Source organism: Athene cunicularia, assembly GCF_003259725.1.
Source record: "Athene cunicularia isolate RWA chromosome 8 unlocalized genomic scaffold, athCun1 chr8_part1, whole genome shotgun sequence".
NCBI lineage: Eukaryota > Metazoa > Chordata > Aves > Strigiformes > Strigidae > Athene > Athene cunicularia.
Genome location: NW_020799109.1, coordinates 18796543 through 18804770, shown reverse-complemented (window position 1 = coordinate 18804770; position 8228 = coordinate 18796543).

Below are 8228 nucleotides of genomic sequence, written 5' to 3'. Positions count from 1 at the left end.
AAAGAGAAGGGAATCCCTCCCCCCTAAAAATTTTACTATTAACATTTAATACAAAAATAGAACTGGAATTCTAATGGCTTAAAACATCAAAAATAACAAAAATATCCAAAAAAAATGCAGAAGTTAATATTCTAGAGAGCAATCAACAAATTTATTGTACTAAACAGTTTAAACCTAGAAGCTTAGACACAAGAAAGTTAAACTGATTATAATAAATATGCTTAAAACAGTTGTCTAAGTCTAAACAATGCCATGACAGTAAAAGCAGCCATAAAGGGCCAGACAAATGTTCCACTTAACCCAGTAATTCCGGCACCCTCATGCACAACTAGATCACCAGTTGAAGTCCTGCCTGATTCCAAATACAAAAATACTGAGACAGGTGACTAGGTAAGACTAGAGAAACAGAACAAACTTTAACAGTACTCCTCTCCCAAATATTCTCTAGGTCTTTTATAAGCTGAGGATCCAAAGACCTCAAGCAGGAAAGCCTTTCTTTTTTTTAGTCCCTATGTAGTCCCTACATGTCTTCTTCTACCTGTAAAGCAGAACTTCTTTTGATTTTTCACAGCTGGCACTTCATTTGACACCCTTCATCATTACATCACAACACTAAACTGTCTTTTTCTCCCTTCTCCCTTCAAACCCCAGTAATGATGTTTAGACCCACCCAGCCATACTTCCCAGATAAAGTGTCCTACCAATTTTGCTGCTTCTCAGATGAAAGCTGTTTAAAATTACCGCTGCTTTTCCCCCGTTCTACTCTAACCTCTGATAAATGGGATGGGGTGCATGCAGCATTCAAAATCTGTTTGCAGTAACAGGGTAACAGCATGGCAGACCAGGCCATTTTTTATTCCTTGCTCCTTTCAAACTAGTAACATCTGTAGTCTTCCCTCCCCTCTGCTGCAATGAGACAGTGAGTTCAAAAAAATTTTCAAGTAGTATTAGAAACTGCACGTTCTCATTCTAACTGCTGTTTCTCTTCCCACTGCATATCACGGTTTGCACCAGACTTCATTATCCACTCAGTAGCATGTAGCCCTTCTACACTTTCTACACTATCCTGCATATCCTCACAAGCTTAGAGCACTTAATTATTTAAACCTACCATCTTTTGTACATCACTGTACATTTTGCCTCTTATCTTGTACAGCAGCTTCATTTTTTACAAGAGCCTCTGAAGCAGGGCCCCAGCCCTTAACACTTGTTGCAACCACATTCTACTCTCCCTTGACATCTGTACAACCATTTACATACCCAAGTACCAAACAGGCTCAGAAACAAACGAGTCTGAAGTCAGCCAGCCAAGAGAGGAAAAAATGGTTTCACCTTCACTAGTTCCCCAAACCTTTCTGAGTATACACATACTCACCTTAGACAAAGCAAGCAATGTTCAAAGGCTAGGCAAGGCTTGATCAAAACAGACTAGAAATACTTCCAAAACTATAACCTGGTTTCAGCTAATAATCCTTTTCCTGGAAAAGGCTCAGCATTACAAAGTATTCAGATACTTCAAATTGCATCTATGAACTTTATTTAGCATATTAAAGGGGTCAGTAAGTTGCCTGTGTAGTTCAAAGCACCTAAAGCAAATTCACTAGTGCACCTTGAAACTGTCTTACAAGTGTTTTGACAGGACTACTCTCTTCCAGAGGTTCAAAGATTTTCTTTCAAGATTTTTATCTTGTTTAAGAGACTAGAGAAAGCAGCTAAAGGTCAGGAATGTTGGCTCTTCTTTACCAGTATTTGAAAAAAGGTGTGAACAATCTCGTACAGAATAAGCAAAAAGACACAATTCATTTATTATACATAATCTAGTACACATCCATTTGACAAGCAGCAACTATTTTTGAGTTTTATGCTAAAAAAAAGTCTTCAAAAACATATGACATCCTTTAAGTACAGAAGTTTGCCCCATAACTCCATTCAAATTATAACAAAAATGTGTTGTGCATCATTTTCTGGCACAAAGCCCTTAAATGAGTCTATACATTGACATACAACAGCCTAAATTCACAATAGCTACTTCAGACACTGACACACAGTAAAGTTCTGAGCCAATAAAGCAGACACTTCTTCACTGTCCACATTGCCCTCTTTGTGGGAGATAGCACTGCTGAAGCGATGACTAAACAGCTCATGAAGTAGCTCCTGCTGTGGCAGTTTATGGTTTATCTAATGCATAGACTGAAAATAGAGTTAGTTATCACAACAGGCTGACACTAGCTTAACAGTTGCTTTCCACATGGATAAGAAGTTCCTCTTCAGGGAAACATTCCCTCAATGTTTTTGATGGGAGATTAAGTGGGAAGAGCTACTGTTTTAACAAGTTGACTTTAATTAGCAAACCATCAGTTACTTCAAGTAGGTGTCTCTGAAGTGCCTTCTGGAAACTGCACAAGAAACTCAGTGCAGACCAGCATAAAAACAACTTTCTCATCTGTCTTGCCACAGCTTTCCATTGTAGTGGAGTACCAAAAAGCCACACCTACCATTAAAATAAAATTTCTGTTGGAAGTTAAGTAAATGCAAACCACGGTTAACTTCTTGCCAATTTTGAAATTAGTTTAACCATTCCATAGTTTCCAGAAACTTGCTTTCCAGTCTTCCCTGAAGTTAGCTCCATAGCACCTCCCTACCATGCCATTTACAGTTACCGACAAAATTAGTAAACTTTAAATAACTATTTCCTCACTGCCATAAAAACTTCTCTACAAGAACTTCTCATTGCAAAATACCTAACATGTCTTGTTTTTCAGAAACACTTATCCAGTATAAGAATCTATCTTATTTTAACTTGCACAACTAAACTATACTGCATGTCATACAGCACATGTAACGTACCTTGGCTTCACATCCTTTACTCAATACAGAATATGTTGTGGCTGTATTCTTACTCAGGCACTTAAAATGCAAATAAAGTACTTATGCACACATACAATCTTTCAGAAGTTAGTGAGGCAAGTCAGTAAAATGAGTTCATGTGTTGAAATACTCTTCAAAATAGAAGTGCACTTCCACCACTTCTTGAGAAGTTTATCTCCTAAAATGCTCATTAATTTTTCACCTTGGGGCCCAGATAACCATAGGTATTCTCAAGCAAGACAGGCAGAAGACCTTCTATTCATCTATTTAATGAATTAGTTTATAATATGCTGCAACAGCAGGAGATAGCTGTCATCCTTTGTCAACAGGAACAGCAAACTCTCTGAAGCTACCTAAATCGGTCTCATTTGTGAACCATGACAGCTTACTACACATAGCATTGTCTTAGTTAAAATCAGGTTTCTGTTAGTTTTTACTTGTTTTTAATTATTTCCAAGCTCTATTAGAGCATAGAAAATTTTCATGTTTATTTGGTGCCTCTGACTCCTCTGTCTCCACAGCAATCCTACAAAAGGAAGAAGCAGAAGAGTTATGAAAAAACAGAGTTTGGAAGGCCAAATCCTAATCCAGAAGGGGCTGGAGGATTAAAAAGACTGAGCGCTCTCCCTCTTGTTTCCAAGAGCAGCACTACCAGGTTAAGGTCATTCATACTCCTGTACTCCTTCAGTTGTAACAGCTGCTGTGAAACAACTCCTGTTAAGAAAAACTCCCTTGACAGAGTTATTTTTTCAGCCATATCAGTTCACTGATTTGTTTCACAGAATGGTTTGTCAGCACAACAGAACCAATGCAAACAAGCAACATGGGACACAAACTCCCTGAACTGGCCCTGCCAGACTGCATGACTGAACTATAGACAGTTTCATTGACAATCCAAGCAATTTCAGGAAATCTCTTCCAGAAGGGCTGCCTCATTCACAAGTACTGCAACAGATGATAGCTACCCTATGAGTAGTCAGTTTTTGGAAGCCAATTTAAAGATACTAATTTTCAACAACTAAGTGCCCAAAGCATATTATAAGACAATTTTAATCCAGTAGAGACAACTCATAAATAGGACATACAGATAATTCATTTATTCTCAGTAAATGCAAATCACATTGAATTGAAGATGGGTTTAGAGAGCCCAGCAGATTTAGCAGAAGATAATTGAGACTAGATTATCACACATACACACACATCATCCTACTAAGACAATTCACATAGGTTTAGGATCTCTCTCAAAACTGGAAAGTTTGGTATCACATAGGAGAGAAAGATCTAGTGAAAGAAGTTACTATAATCAGTTTAATTTCCACAAGTGTGACATTACGGCCTATTAATCACAACTGTTGTGCCTCAAGTTACAAACTACACTTTTATTAAACTTTAAAAACTGAACTATGAAGAAGGGTTGTAAGATACCAACAGTCTGTTCTGCTCTCCGTAAAACAGGACGGCTCACATCTCACAAGGCATGGGGGAGTGGGAGTCTACCAAGAGCTCAAAACACACAAAAGTGAGGGCTGTTTCATATACAACTTATCCACTACAGCAACTTGCTCCCCTCCCACCAGTTCCAGAATAACAAGCTGACTTCTCCATAAACTTTCCATTCAGTTTTTCCTCCCTTAATATGGATTCATTTTGTGATATTTTAAATCAATTAAAGCACCTCACAGAAGGGTCTGGTGATGAGAGTAGGCAGCGCACACTCTCACAGCCAGAAGGCAGCAGAATAAGGAAATGAATCTTTCCTGAGAGCCATAATCTTAGCTGGTTTACCCAACACAGCATAACCAAGCCTAAGCCATGCTTCCAATGTAGCTGCTAACCTGTGACTGGGATCTAGTACCTCTGTTAGCAGCTGGAGAGATGCTGGATCCTAGCCACAGGTTTCTTCCCATCTTCCTTGCAGCTTCTCTGTCATTTTATGAGATCTCATGGCAAACATTACTTGTCACTGTGTCAGCCATACCTCCCTCTCCCAAAGAAAAAGATTTTGCTGGGCCAAGACAACATCTAACAGGATACTTCTTCCACCCCAACCTGGGACCAAACTTCACATGAGTAATTCAAAAAACAGAAAGTTCACTTGTATTTTTATAATGGGAACTTTGTTGCAACAGTCACTGTTGCAATTATACATGAACAGGCTATTAGTAAATTGCCATGAATTCCTTTCAAGCAGAGGATGGGGTACAAATGTTTAGATATAGTTTATCCTTTTATGCTACTTCATGTACACAAATTAATACTGTACTTCCAATGTGTCATGTCATAGAATATGTACAAGATATACTTTGAGCTCCTTATCTGTACACCATATTGTATTCTGATACAATCAAAAGCCTAAGCCATATTATCAACTGCACAGAAGGAAGAGCAGACTAACCTAGACATCCCTCAGCCTAGAAAAGCAAGGAGTAATGACTGGGGATAAGAAACACATTCCCAAAATTATTTTCCATTTGTTCAGTTGTTCAGAATAGTAGAGTATCTCAGGTTAGAAGGGATCTCGGAAGTTCTCTAGACCTGCTCAATGTAACGTCAGCCATGAGGCCAGACCAGGTGGCTTTATCCAGCCAGCCCTTGAAAGCCTCCCGTGATGGAAACCACGTAACCACTCTGGACCCCTGTTGCACAGCTGAATTGTCCTTATGGAGGGGGAAAAAACATACCCACCCCGGACCCAATACTCATCACAATCTCTCTTATTTCGACATATGTGTGTTATCTGTTGTCCTCCTGTCATGCACTGCTGTGAGGAGACTAATTGCACCTTGCTGGTCTTAGCACAGGAGCTGGAAGGCTGCTGTTTGGCCTCCCTGAAGTCTTTTCTTCTCCAGGCTGAATCAATGAGCCTGGTTCCCTCAGTCTCTTCTCCCAGGACAAGTGCTCCAGTCCCTGACTGCCTTGGTGCCCCTCCACCAAACTCACCTAGTTTGATGTCCTTCTTGCACTGCGAGCACCAAAACACAGTATTCTAGATGCTAACAAGTTTGTGTAGAAGGAAATAATCACTTCCCCATAATCTTCTGGTTCTGTTCCTATTAATATAGCCCAGGATACCACTTGCCTTTGCTCACAGGACATACTGCTGGCTCATGTTCTGCTTTCTGTCTTGTAGACCACCAGGCCATCTTGCAAAGTTGACCCCCAGCCAGTCTCAGCCTGGGGTTCTTCCTTCAGAAGTAGACCTTTTCTTTTGCCTCCTGAATTTCATAAGGTTCCTGTCAGGCACCTCCTTCAGCCTTACTGAAGTTGACGTGACATCTACTCCTCTACCATCATCTAAAAATCCCGCAATTTTTAACTCAGAAGGTGGTCAGGTTGGTCAGGCCATGATTTATTGTTGGTAAACATGCACTGATTGTTCCTAGTCAGCACTTTTCAACATGTCCAGAAGTGTCTTCCAGGAAGACATTCTATGACTTTCCTAGAGACCAAAGTGAAGCTAAACAGTCTGTGGTTTTCTGGGTTGAACTTTTGGCCCATTCTGAAGATAGATGTAACATGTGCCATTCTCTTGTCATTACAGGTTACCCCTATTCACTAAAACCTATGATGGTAAAAAACAGCCCCGTGAGAACATCATACAGCTATCCTGGTACTCTTAAAAAGCAGCCTGTCTGGTCCCATGGGCCTGAGTGAGTGAAGCTGACATGTTTCTTTAAACATGTGCAGCAAGCCAATTCACAGGCCACTCAAGCAAGCAATACTTAACAAATCCATCATGAGTAGAAGTATCATTTAATGCAGAAAGACTCTGTCCTATCAATGATTTCAGGGCAACTACTCTATATATGCTGCTTCTTGTCAGCAAGATGAGAATTTTTAACTTGTTTACTTCTCAGCTCTACCCAGTCAACCTTAACACCACCCATCATGATCATATGTAATTTTCATTCAATATATTACTGTTCCAATAGGATGGTGGTTGGTTTGTCAGGTTTTGTTTGTGGGTTGTGGGTTGTTTATTTTTTTAAAGCCTTTGGAAGAGCCTTAAATTTTTGCTCTGATTTATTCTGTCTGGTTAGACACTTTGAAGAACTGTCTAGTAGTCCCAGAACATCTTTTCATTAGTATGGTTTTTTGAGTATGCCTTCAAAAGTATATCCATCACAATACCTGACAAGTGTAATAAGTTTTGCTTCTAAAGAAATAAGTGGTAATAAGAACTACCTGACTCTCTGCAGCCCATTCAGCTGATGACCAGTTAGGTCTGTTGCACATTAGAAAGAAGGTTAGTCAGAAGACTGAGGGGAATCATCCTTCTACACAAAACTCATTAGACAGCATCTAGAATACTGTGTTTTAGTTCTCACAGTGCAAGAAAGACATCAAACTAGGTGAGTTTGGTGGAGGGGCACCAAGGCAGTCAGGGACTTGTCCTGGGAGAAGAGACTGCCAGGGAACCAAGCTCATTGATTCAGCCTGGAGAAGAAAAGACTTCAGGGAGGCCAAACAGCAGCCTTCCAGCTCCTGTGCTAAGACCAGCAAGGTGCAATTAGTCTCCTCACAGCAGTGCATGACAGGAGGACAACAGATAACACACATATGTCGAAATAAGAGAGATTGTGATGAGTATTGGGTCCGGGGTGGGTATGTTTTTTCCCCCTCCATAAGGACAATTCAGCTGTGCAACAGGGGTCCAGAGTGGTTGCGTGGTTTCCATCACGGGAGGCTTTCAAGGGCTGGCTGGATAAAGCTACCTGGATGTGGCCTCATGGCTGATGCTACACTGAGCAGAACTAGAGAACTCCTGAGATCCCTTCTAAACTGAGTCATCTTCTGAACCTATGAAGTATGACTGTCCCTAAACAGATTGATTCATACTATTTAAAAAAAAGAGGTAGACACCAGGATAATGAATTCTCACGTCCAGAATACTACAATCATTTGTGACTGTGGTTTTGCTTGCTCACATTCTTCCTCAAAAAATAGTAACTGGAAGTGTTTTAATTCTATTTGATATGCAAAGTATTAGTCTTTAGAAGGTCATTACAGAATACTTTTTAGAATGTAGGAAAATGGGGTAGGGCAGTCCTGTACTCTTAAGAGCCATTTGTTTGGGACTGATCATGTGTTTGTAGACAAAGTGGCAGAAGGTAGTATCAGGGATAAAACAATAGTATCAGGTTGCAAGCATCTTTTCAGATCAGAACTTCCCTTAATTGTATACTTAGCACCTCCTTGAGCACAGCAACTGCCTTTTGTGTTTCTACAGTATCCAAATACAGGATGCTCAGCAACATACATAAGAGTTTAGCATGACCACACACCCAACCAGTGAAAGAGATAACAGACAACAGGCTGACTTGCACTGGGGGAAGAAAAATATTTCAGAGGTGATCAAA